We start from the raw sequence: 13,883 nt of genomic DNA, 5'->3' as shown, positions 1-13,883 counted from the left end.
AAAGAAGCTTAAGTGTCAATAAACATAAACGGAAGTCAATTAAAAGATTAGCTGTCCATCACTGTGCCTCAGGTGGGATTAATGCTGCGCGGAATTTATAACGTTTATAAAACAATTGTCGAAATAGATGAAAAGTTTTTGTAGCAATTAACACAAAGTCCGAAAAAGTTAATTTACACAATAATTAAAAATAGTCCGAAAGATTGAATTTTACACCGTGACAATTATACAAAATCTCAAAAAATCTCAAATAACGCCCACATGTGACTTCCAAGATGCTATATGCTACCATTTTATGTCGACATGCTACGTATTCATGTTAACATGCAAGATAAATATGTTGACATGCAACTTATTTATGTCAACATGCCACTTATTTATGTCGACATGTAACTTAGTTATGTTAACATGCAAGATAAATATGATGACATGCAACATATTTTTGTCAACATGCAACTTAGTTATGTTGACATGCAACTTATAAGTTGCATGTCAACATATTTATTTCGCATGTAAACATAACTAAGTTACATGTCAACATATTTATCTTGCATGTCAACATAAGTAGAAACTCATTTCTTTGTATTAGACTAGACACAAACGGAAGAAATTCTAGGATTGCCGGAAGCGACGGCTTGAATATAACACGCATCCTCTGTGACTCAACTGGTGCTTCAGGAATTACCACACTCGAAATAATTACATAATTATTACAAAAATGAAGTCTTTTGAGTTTAAAAAAGACAAGAACAAGAGTGAAACATTCAATAAATGAGGAACTATTGGTTAGAAAAAGAGAGACAGCAATGTTACTTGTATCGAGGAGAGAGAGAGAGAGAGAGAGAGAGAGAGAGAGAGAGGGGGGGGATATACATGAATTCACTAATGTGTCTAAATTGACATCCTTACCTGTTTGAACTTATGAATAAAGGTAGAAAAGCAATTATCGATCAAATGTTTGATGTTATCTTTACATTTTAGTAACTTTATCATAGATAAAAAATGTAATGTAAAATAAATCGCCCTGACAAGAATATTGTAGTATTGTTTATTACTATATATGATTTTTCAATTTTATATTCTGAAAACCTCACTATAAGTAGAAACGTTGCTAGCAAGACCAAATCGGAGAATGACTCCTTCATATAGTGCAGCAAATGCCAATAAACTCAGTGAATGTGAATGTGTGTTCCAAGAATTTTAGATTCATTTTCGCTGACTTGAGTTATACATTAGCATTTCAAGGAAGGAAACATTTAAAGCTTGGTCCGATTTTATATTAAATTTTATAAACGTTGTAAAACGACGGTTTTATAATGTGTATGAATAGTGATAGACAGTTCATGAGTTTTCAAGATTATGGTCAAAATGATGTACACAGTCTGTTTACAAAATACTAGTAAACTTAACTTTACAAAGGAACACTTTTATATAACATAGGATTTGACCTATAGGGCCGGTATTGGGTTTCTGTCTTTACAAAAAGCATATTGATTTCCGTCCCACTTCTTGCTTTTAGGTCATACACAGTAAACACTTATGAGCAAACCATGCAAAAGGTGGTGGGAGCAAGGTTCTCTGATCAACTTCATATTTTGTGTGTAACAGTGTGCATCTACATGTATATGAAATAATTTGCCACAAATTTTTTTTGATGTGGTCAGTCTAAACTTGGTTCTGCAGCATTGTTATTAAAAATAGCATTTTGACCCTTTTAAGAATAAAATTTTGCATAATTCACCGAATTATTGTTAAGAATTCTGAGTTTAGTTTATATACATTGTATAAATTCAAAAAGTCATTTAGAGTTAACATTAACAAGATACACTTGTGTAATTCATTTTGTGAGAATTCCCAAATATTCTTTCTGTTCAGTGCAGATAGGTCACGAATCTGGCATGTTTCCAACTTTTTGTAAAATTGTAAAAATCTGCATTTTTTAATGCTTAAAAGTCAGAAAGTGGCACTTTAATTTCACTTAATCTGTTTCTAGTTATAATACATCAAACATCTGTCTTTGGACTCTCAATAATATTGCAAATATATTATCTTCAAGTTGGACTTTTTTCTACTTTTAAAACTCTCCAGAATCTGTAGTTTAGCGTTAGCTTTACATTGTCACATGTGTATTATGGGAAAAAAACCCGACATATTCGCGAGCCAAACAATATTTTTATGAACTGAAGGGTTGCTTCAACACATTTCAGGTTTTTTTAAAATCAATGCCAAAAAACACGAGATATCATGGGAAAATGGGAATTTGAATATACATGTACATGTAAGCTGAAGAGGACTTAACTATTTTTTAAAATCTCACTATTAATGAAAGAAAAAGTAAGCAAGCTTACATACCCCCACACCCCATTGTTTGCCAGTGCTACACATTAAGACAAGCAGAGTGCCCATTAGATACACAAATGAATAATTACAGGGGCAAAACTACAAAACTCAAAGTACTGAAGTACTTCAAGCCGGGCTCTTTTGGTGTGTAATTTTACATATACAGATTGACACAATCTCTCTCTCTCTCTCTCTCTCTCTCTCTCTCTCTCTCTCTCTCTCTCTCTCTCTCTCTCTCTCTCTCTCTAATTCGATAAACATAGTGATACATGTATTGATCCTTTCATTTTTTTTTATACTCGAACTAGTGATCTTTTAATTCAGGAAATAGGACAAAATTTCAACCCCCCCCCCTCCCAAACCCCCCCCCCAAAAAAAAACAAAACAAAACAAAACAAGAAAACAAACAAAAACAATACAAAATTAAAAAAACCCCAAAAAGATCACCTCAATGGAAAAAATGATTAAACATATATTTGTTGAATTTAACAGACGATTTTTGGGAGTTGATTTTAATCAACTCTCCTATGCACTTACTCGGGCAAAGCGAAAGTGAAACAGTGTTTGGACCGAAGCACAAATCAATACCGCTGACAACACTTAGTTCTTGAAAATAATCGATAAATTCGATGCTATGTATTCTGAGGCATTGTTTTTAAGAAAACTTATTTATTAATACCATGAAAATAAGAAGATTTTAAATTGTACAAACAGTTTAGATATTTTTTAAAGTCGTATGTATTCCTACGTTAAAGTTCAATGTAGTCTCGTTCAACCAGACGCTTGGCTGTCTCCGTTAATATCAGACAAAACACTCTCTATTGCTTGTCGAAGATAAACGGAGATCTAGACAGCCGAGCGTTTGGTTGAACAAGACAGGAGTTCAATCTTGCCTGAATCCATAAAATTTCTCAGAAATATTTCGATTACTGATACTACTTGCCATGCAAAATCACATATCGTTGATTTTGAATAAATGATAATCGATAAAATCAACTCCCGTCAGTACCTCAGTACTTTGATTTAAAATATGGAAGTGGTCTGGAACCCATTGCCAATGAATGTCCATCACATTACATAATCATAGAATGAGGTAGATTTGGTAATTATTTTTGTCCGACAGTATAAAGGATTGAACTTTTATTGTTTGAGGGGGTAGAGGGACCCAATATCAAGCCTGAAAAAATGTTAATAAAAATATAATACATCATAAATTACGTTTAAAATTTGTAAATATGAGCTTATCAGCGTAATTTAATATAGAGACACATTTTTATTAGCATTTCATTTTTTTAATCACAAGACAATAAAAGAGTGTAAACGCTTTTTTATTAGACTGCTTCATAATTCTGGGACCAGGTCTTCTTATGATGGGTTGTGATTAAATATCATCCTAAATAACAATCCCACAAAGACAAGTTATGTTTTATCAATATTTGGGATAACTAGTTTATTTTTATATTCATATGCGGTTTTCGCATGTTGAGATCCCCGGGGGAAAGGGCACCCTAACACCTCTTTTTTTTTCCTTTACAACTACATGTATATCTTAATTTTAAGAAAAGGTACACACTTTAATTTTTCCCCAGAGGAGATAAACTGCTATAGTCTGTCCCAAGATATTTATGCAGCTCATTTGGACGATTTTCAATAAAAATACACATACCTGTAAAAGAAGTGCAATTGAATAGTTGAAAAGGATAATTTCCAAGATAATTTCATTGACACATTATCATCTCTCACTCGGAAAAATCCACAGGTACGAAAACAGATTCCTTACGGAGATTTATAATGGGGAATGTTTACATCTTCTCTCCATTCGGAATACACTCGAAATGCATCGCGCAATTTTACAACGTTATCATCCGGGCTTGCTGCAATACAAAATCTCCGTAGACATCACATTTTTTAGCATTGTATTGAAACCTGAAGGGCTAACAGGGGCGTTTCGACTGAGAAATCTTGGAAATTTTTCATACTTTTATAGGAACATTGTTTGAACCCTGAGGTATTTATAAATAAAATGCAATTAAGTAAATGTAAATCGAAAATATCTTGGGACAGACTATAATAGAGAGGTAGGGAGTAGAGCTCTTTATTTATTTCAGATGTACTTACTGTGTTACATTCTCAAAAATTAAAAAACCCTGCCCCCCCTCCTCGTCATTTCAAGATTCCATAAATATCATAACTTAGATAAAAGTCTGATTCATTAAAAAAAATATGTAAAAAGAAGGATCAAAGAAATGAACTATAGGTTACATTATACATTCTTCAATCGGGCGGATAAAAACTTGCAATGATTCTGCGTACAGGTATAGTTATATTTGATAAAAGTGATTAAATTATGATTTTAATGCGAGTCACATTGAAAAGGGTGCAATTACTCACTTTTACAATTATTTGTTTGCTTACATGTAAGAAATTCAAACAGTCAAAATTAAAGCTTATAAGAGTCTAACCCGGGTGGTTTATAGATGGCCAGTGAAATATACACGTACAGAAATGTGATGTCCGTAAGACATCTGTCATGTTAATGATATATCATTCTATCTAATTTCAACATACCCCATTATATATTAAATCTTTGTAAGAAATCAGTTCTCGTTTTTGTGGATTTTTTCGAGTAAAATATGATAATCTGTGAATGAGATTATCTTGAAAATTTCCCCTTCATCTATTTTAATTTCACTTCTATCACAGGTTTGTATATTTTAATTAAAAATCGCCCAAATGTGGTGCTTAAATATATCGGGACCGAAAATAGCAGTTTATAGACTAGATACAAGTCTCCATCAAACTTCAATATGTGATACAGTGAATAACACTAACAAGATGGGGCACATTTTTTGCAATTAAAATCATTCAATATCATAATATATATTAAGAACACTCACAGCATTTCTCAATACTTTGCCTGAACTTGAACTTGTGTAGCTTTGTCAACATTCTGACTAGTTTACCTTCTCTACAGAAGAGCGCAACAGGGGAGACAATTCTAACAGTAGTCATGAAATGCAAATCTAATGAATAAGAATTCTTTGAGAAACAATGATAACAACTATTTTTTTTTTAAATTAAAAGCAAAATAAGGTGTTTTTTCATGTTTAGTTACAAATATTGACTTCAGTGAATTAAAATCGCTTGTAAAATGAAATTTTTATTTTATTTGAAAATGGGATGTTTTTGTTAATTTATTACTTTTAGTCCTTGAGAGTCCAAAGATGAATTTTATATAATTTTGTAACAATACATCAGACAGTTTCTTATTAACAAACATCATATATATATATTACTTTAGATGGGTATATATCCTTTAAATCTATGATAAAATTCTGTTTATTCTTGGGTCTTGCTGCCACAGATTTTTTCCATATTTGCATGGATTTCTCGTAGACATGCTCTTAAGTTCTAGTTCTCATAATGTGTCAATATTAATAATGATTGAAAAAAAGTTTCACAGTCGTTGTCCGAGTAGTATGATTTATGCCTTATGGACATTTTTGTTTACTTTATTATCGTTAACTTTTATTTTTCAGTTTACTTTCTATAATACATTATCTTATATGCGTTATTTTATTACAAAGGACATATTAAGCAACTATCAAAAGTTGACTTGGTCCCAAATTTAATGCACTTTGAAAATTTTTTTCAAAGTGCGTAATTTTTTCAAAGTGCGTTGCCACACACCTGTCTCGAGTAACACAGAGTGAATGATTCTTGTGTAAAAAAGCCAGCATTTCAGCACCTACAGAGCTATCCAGAACCTTCATGTTGTAAATATAGACCATTATTACCTAATCAAAGGGATTTTGTTTTGTCATATTACAAATTAAATATTTGCGTCAATTTTGAACTGCTGGACAATAGACTGCGATCTATTGGACCGCCGGTCAATAGACTGCGATCTATTGGACCGGCAACGTATTTCAGAACGCGGTTATGTTAATGTTACATCCTTTCGATAGTTCTCAGGGAATGTATATTCCTTTACATAGACGCTGTTTTTAGTACAGGTACTTGGTGAAACCTAATTCAATGTTATCAAAATGGAGTATCAAATAATCAATAATTTTAAAACCTCATATAAGGTAAAAGACTACATGTATTTAAAATCTAATGGGTTGAAGACTCCCCCTTCTTTATGTAAACTAATATTAAATTGAGATGTTGTAATGCATGCAACAGGTTTTGTGCATGTAAAAGATGGGAAAAAAATCTTAGTATATTGCATAATGGCTCGAAAACCATCTGCATAATTGTAAACCCCGAAAACTAAATAAGGAATTAAAACATTTTCGTTATGCAATCCTTTGTTATTTTAAACTATTATATAGCATAAAGTACTTGTAAATTTGAAAACAAATCCAATAAGTTACCTGTAAGTGTCCAATAAGTTTTAAAAAACTGTCCATTATTTTAAAGTTTTAAATTTTAAATTTCAAAGTGAAAACTGCCCAGTAAAAAATAATGGATAGTAATTGTAAACTTATTGGACAGGTACAGGTGACGTGTAATAAAACAAATACCATGCAAAGCCATACATCTGAAAACAAAATGAAATTTAATTAAGCATGCTCTGAAATATGATAATCCAAATGAACTGATACATCTTTGAAGAATAATTCAAATGCACTTATACGCGAGTGGAAAATAATCCAAATGCAGTTGTATATATCTGTGGAATCAGGAAAATAGTATTCAAATCCAGATTTCACTGGTTATCCACATGTGTTTTAAGGATTTCAAAACTTAAATTTGAAAGAAATATTTCCCTGCTCAATGTCCGTTTTCTTAGACAAACCACTCCGTATTAAGTCATCCAAATCCTGCTGATTCAGAGGTTTTAAAAACCTATCAATGCTCTCTACTTCTTGACTAGCGTTAATCATATCTTCATCAGAGATAACAGAAAAGACACAGTTCTGAATTAAATCTAAATCTGGCCCAGCCTCCATATCTAAAATGTCACTTAGAACACCATCCGTGTTTGGATGATTTTCATTATCATCTTTGAATTTTGACTGAGTTAAGAAAATGCTTTCTCCAACAGAGGAAGACATCTCGGTACTAAGACACAAGTAGTGTGAATGAATAAAAAATCATGCAGTTCAAGTTATACCTAAAAAGTCACCTGTACCTGTCCACTAAGTAGACAATAGAAACAGAATTCTACTCAGGACTGCATTTTTGTTAGGGGTGGTTATAAATAGCTCTCTTTATTTTCATTGTCTACTGGTGTACCTGTTGTAGTCTATTTTTAAAACAAAAGAGGAGAATGTTTTAAGTCGGACATACCTGCTATACCCTTCGGGCCTCGATCAGTTCTTTCTCTCACAGAATGGACAGTTTTTGGCTTATATCCTTTACTTAGGTAATAAAACAATTATTTAATGCTTGAACAGTCAATACACCAGAATTTTTTTCCCTTGGTGCAGGGAACAGCACAGTATGATCTATTGCCCTCGGCAGTTGGCCTCGGGCAGTAGATCATACTGAGTTGTTCCCTGCACATCAGGAAAAATATTCTGGTCTATTGACTGCTCAAGCATTAAATAATTGTATACTATGATAAATATCAGTATCGAAATTTCGTATCGTTGTTTTGCACAAATCGACCCCAGGGCCGGAGTGCCCCTAAAAATTCTATCTTTATCTACTTCTTTAAACAAAACCTATCAGAATATCTAAAAAAAATTTTAGGGAAAGGCCTATCCTAAATGATATATAGGCCAAACACCATGCAGAAATATACCATTTTACTTAGAAAATGCTGTTTTAGTCGGCTTTTAAGATTAATCATCGAATAATTAAAAAATAAATAATTAACAAGAGAAATACGAACTTCGTTTCTTCTTACAATCGATACATGCGAGCTGGACATTTCCAAGTAATCGAGGGACGAATCAAACGGTCCCCTAGTGTCAGTAAGTTGATGACTTAGGAACTTTTTGTATTACCATACAGAAACTATTTTTATTTACTTTCAATATTTCTATCATTGAAAGACCGATTTTGAAGATGTAAATAGGTGAAAGTGTATAATTTTTACGAGAATTGGTTTGTACGGAATATCATTAAAAACTGTATTGGAAAAAAAAATCGGCCCAAGCAGCAGTAACATTGATATCCCCTGGAGTAATTATCATTAATAAATGTTTAGTAAAGGTGGTGGTAGTTGTATGAAAGAGTTGATAAGGTTGTAGCTAGGTGCGCGATGCAGGCACTGTAGCCCTGCTTCCCAAGAGTACTGTGGAATCATTAGATTTCGTGGTGGCTCAATTTTCGTGGAATTCGTGGTTACCTCTCATCCACGAAATAACATCATCCACGAATTGTTAATTAAGGTAAAAGTGTCATATTTCCTTTTGTATATAAATGAATATACACGAAATTAGTCCCAACGCACCTGTAAAATTTAAGCCATCCACGAAAGTTGGCCCCCACGAAATTTAATGATTCCACAGTATCTATCATTTGTAAGTTAACCTCTGTAGTTGTAATTTGTCTATTGTGCATGATAGAGTTCTGAGAGATGGAAGTAGGTGGTTTATTAAACTATGGGGGAGTCTACGAAGTGAAAAGGGGTAATTGACACGGCCGTTCCCAGAGAACATGTAGAAGAGAGGAGAGAATTTAGTATGTCATTGTGTGAAGACGTATTGTGGAATTATTAGAATTCGTGGTGGCTTAATTTTTCGTGAGTAGCCCTCCCCAGCGAACCTACATCCTTGACAGAAACAAATTTCGAACGAGTTAGTTTTCTTACTAAAACTGAAAACCCAAATTCACGAAACTAATGTATCCCCATGAATAAGCAAAGAACCAACAATCCACGAACATTGCACCCCCCTTCCCCCGAATTTGAATGTTTCCACGGTATTTCATATATGCGAGGATATAATATGTGTTTTATATATTGTGTTCGTTGTAAATACGTCAAAATATTTACATTTTAAACTGTCTTTGTCTATGATAACACTACGAATCAAATTTGAACACTGAAATTCAATAACTTCATAAAACATGAGTGACACACAGTGGGCGTGTCTTGTAGCATAATCGAAAAACGGTAATGGCTGCACTGCGTAGTAATACATAGCATGTGTTATATAGAAAATAGTGTTTTTAAAATAATGTTGTTTTAAAGGTTAGAAATTGGAAATAATATTATAATAAATATAAGTAATAAGAAATCATTCTTTGAATATAATGAGGTGATAATTTCGGTCGGAGCGTGGTCAAATCTATCATAAAGCCCAACCAAAATTATCACCTCATTATACTCAAAGAATTATTCCTTATTCCTTAAAAAACCTTGTAAATATAAACAATAGTACCGTTACAATTCAACGCCGCTGACAGGGACGTCAAACAGCTTCAATATCTATCAGTGTAATTCACTCTTGTAAGTAATATTGATTCAACAATGACAGCCATGGTTAATTTGAAAACCAAATATGAGGGATCGTGAACACATAATAATAGAATCTTTGCTGAAAAGTTTAATGGTTAAATATTTTCGAAATGAATACATTCAATAAAGGTAAAATAAAGGATTGTGGGGAAACTGATATGTTTTATTTGTTGTGGTTTTTTTTGGAGTGGGGTGGGGGACAGGGGATGGGATTAGGGGTTAGATGGGGGGGGGGGGAGGGGGCATTCAAAATGCAACCGTCTTGTATTTTCTATTGACGAGTTAAAGTTTAGGAGCAAGTGACAAATTAAGTTTCTTGCAAGATGGTTCAGCTTGACCAGTGACCAACTGTTGGTTATAAATAAATATGGATAATAAGAATGAAGCCGTCTGTGAGCAATAGTGTTAACTATTCTCCAGATACATGTTTTAAGTGAAAAAGTTGACATTATTCTGTGGTTACCGTAGAACAAATTTTTACAAGCATTATCAGTATCAACAAGCATTCTGAGAGTATTGCATAAGCAATACACGTCCCCTTCCGGTTTGTGGAAATTGTGAAAACAATGCACTGTTATGCAGAATATCGAACACGAACATTAAAAAATTGGAATATAAAAAATTAATTTTCTCGAAAACATGTCAACCAGACGCTACAAAAGTGTAAACTTGATCTGTAGTTTGACATTTTGAAGCTGTTCAGCAAATTTCATATTATTCCTCAAACGCATAAAGAAATAAAGTTTGGAAAACTGAAGTGGGACAGACAGACAGACGGACGGACGGACGGACAGACGGACGCAGAGGAAAGCTATAGTCCCCTCCGGTGAAAACCGGTAGGGGACCAAAAAAAGAACACCCAGATCAATAGGAAACAGCGATTATAGTATTCTTTTTCACCAACGAGAACACTCTGAAAACAAGTAACGAACCTCTTGTCATCACGTTCACAAGGAAATTGTGTTATTACATTCTCAAATGTGTACCTCATAAACTTCAGAAACAATGAAAACTGAAATTTAAAAGCACGACATATTTTATTTCATAAAGTATCAAAGAACAAGTGACAATAAATCTAAAAGTTTATTAATTGAGGTATTTATACGCGTACAATGAGGGACACGTCTATATAATTCAGATTTAAGTGATCCTCCTCAACACTTAACAAATATTAGAAGTGTTGAAAGAATGCAATAAGGAAGGCCTTCGCATGTTATTACTTTTAAGGCCAATAGTTGCACATCTCGGAATAGAAAAGGGTATAGCGCCTTTTCCCATGTTTTTCGCCTACATGTACACCTGTTCACCTGTTACTAAAAATTACATTAGGTACCTACATGTCACTGTCGCGATATGATTTTCGAATTTTATAATGGTGTCTGTAACAACTGATTTGTCATAAATTTATGAAACTGTGTAAAATGTCAGCTGATTTTCTAAACCATGATAGGATCAAGCAAAATGCAATGTTTATGTGTAAATATAGCACATGTATATTATTATTGAAGAGATCTGTTAATATTATGTGTGATCACAGTCCTCATACTCAGACTGAATCGAATTAAACAAGATAATTAAAATCAAAGTACTGAAGTACTGAAAGCCAGGCTCTTTTGGTGTGTCTTAATGCATATTGTGTAGTAAAGACTGAATTCGAAAATCTCTCTCTAAGCGTCAGAGAGCGACCAAATTTTGTAAGCGGCTATGAACAAAAATATGTCTGTATAGTAGAAAAAAGTTCAACAGTTGTTGCCTTGAATTTTCCAACAAGCTTTAGGTATTCAATCACCATTTCTTCAACGCGCAGCAAAGTAGTTCATGGAAATTCATACGCATTGTCTGTGTTCAAAATGCATAGTCTTGTTTTTAAAACACGTTATTAATAAGAAAACTAAAAAAAGATAGACAATTTTCTCGAAATTAAAAAAAAGAAACAAAATACCAACACTTTTGACAAAACCTGGCTCTTTGTGTAACTATTTGGTATAGCGGATGCTTTTACTTTGACGATGTTTGGTTTTTTGTTTACTTTTGAAGTTGTGGGCGATTGCCTGCCTACAGCCGGGACTCTGCTTTCAGCCAGAGCCCGGCTAAAAACAGTATAATTTGGGTAGATATGGAGTTCATTCCTTGAAATTTAATTTTTTGTTATTTACAGAACAAATTGAGTGCGTTTTACTTTAAAAACTGATATTTATCTGTTCGAATTCTAAAGTAACGTCAGGCGGATTAGTAAGTTTTTGACGTTTGTGCATTGTGGCGTGTCCTGTGACGCGCAAACCAGGTTAAACAAATTTAACTATATATATCAGAACAGCTTTTTTAGGCAAGCAAAAAATGATTTACACAACACATGTGCATTCTTTGAGTGTAAATATAATTCAATATTTGATACTCTTGTCATTCAAGGAATACATAATTAAGCACGCGCTTTTCATAGAACTTAACGTTACATAAAAAAAAAAAAAACTCCAAACCTCAACTAATATCTCTTTATTCAGCAATATATAGAATAGACGTACATGTTAAACAAGAAATAACTGGGCATCCATCGCCAAAATACATATATACAATTTACAACCTTAGGATGGTCTTGGACAAGGTAAGTGATGTCCTACGGTTTGGACAAAGTTATTGTGGTTCTTAAATTTAGGAGAGCTTAAAAAAAAAGATTTAAGACTAAGACGTATCCCAAGACGTAACTAGGGTACACCATTGTCCTGAGATAGCTTCGCAAACATGCCTGCAGGTTGGCAGATAATAGAGCTATTGAAACTAAATTGGTCCGTCGTTCAACACTTCGGTAGAACTATAAGGTGGTATGGGACAACTTATTATTGTGACCTACTTCATAGGCGTCGGAACCGGGGGGGCTAGGGGGGGGGGGGGGGGCTTAGCCCCCCACTTTTTTTGCAAATTTATACCTTACCATTAGAAACATAGCATAATAGAGGGTTCAGCCCCCCCCCCCCCCCCCCACTTTTTCTCGCAGGAAAGATTATTGTTTCTAAATTTACCTTGAAAGATTGAAAAGTTGGATTCAGAAGCATACTACCCCCCCCCCCCCCCCCCCCCCCCCCCCCCCCCCACGGATTAGGAATTTCATGATTTGGGGAAAAAATTGTTGGGTAAGTAATTTTTTTACGGGAAGTATAGGTATACTTCCCCCCCCCCCCCCCCCCCCCCCCCACGGATTAGGATTTCCATGATTTTGGGAAATACTTTTTTCTCAATAATTCAGAGGATTAGTCTAGCCCCCCCCCCCCCCCCCCACTTTCAATTTGCTTCCGACGCCAGTGTACTTCCTACCAAAATAAACGATAAAAGCAAGTATGATTCTTCAACTTTTTTCATTTCCCAAACGTTGCTATCTAACTAGGAAATATATCTCATTGAAGCTCCACCTCCGATTCGCCCCGGCCGGGCTTAAACTCGCGACCTTTGAAACCCACTCTCCAAGCATAATATATATTGATAATATATAAAGCATTAAAATGGTTTACGACACAAATAATTGAAATTGTCAAATGTTTAGTACAATCCGTCCCTTCTCCACGACACAACACATTACATAGAACCCAAAATCTAGCACTTCAGCTGACGCTACCGAAAAAAAACCTAGAAAACCAACTACATTTTGTACAGTTTCGTGCTACAATGTCTGGATACTGTTGGACATGCGGTCGATCATTCTCGAGTGATCAATCAAACGTCAACTTTACCCATAAAGGTATGTATCTGTTTTTGTGTGACTAAGCAACATTATATATTTATATAGCTGTGTGTGTGTATTGAAAACAATTTTTATAACAGAGTACTATGAAATCATTAAATTTCGTGGGGGCCAATTTTCGTGGATGACTTAAATTTCACAGGTTCGTGGGGACGTAATTTCGTGTATTCTTATATATCTACAAAAGGAAATACGACATTATTACCCTAATTTATCAATTCGTGGAGGATGTTATTTCGTGGATGAGAGGTACCCACGAATTCCACGAAAATTGAGCCACCACAAAATGTAATGATTCCACAGTAAGTCTTTGTTTCTTCTTTATCACCGGAAACATCAGAAAATAAATAAGAGGTCACACTTCTTAAAAAAGCAAAATTTAAAGATAACAAA

Source organism: Crassostrea angulata, chromosome 5, assembly GCF_025612915.1.
Source record: "Crassostrea angulata isolate pt1a10 chromosome 5, ASM2561291v2, whole genome shotgun sequence".
In the NCBI taxonomy this organism is placed as follows: domain Eukaryota; kingdom Metazoa; phylum Mollusca; class Bivalvia; order Ostreida; family Ostreidae; genus Magallana; species Magallana angulata.
The sequence above is the reverse complement of the archived record's forward strand: the minus strand, read 5'-3'. Positions refer to the sequence as shown.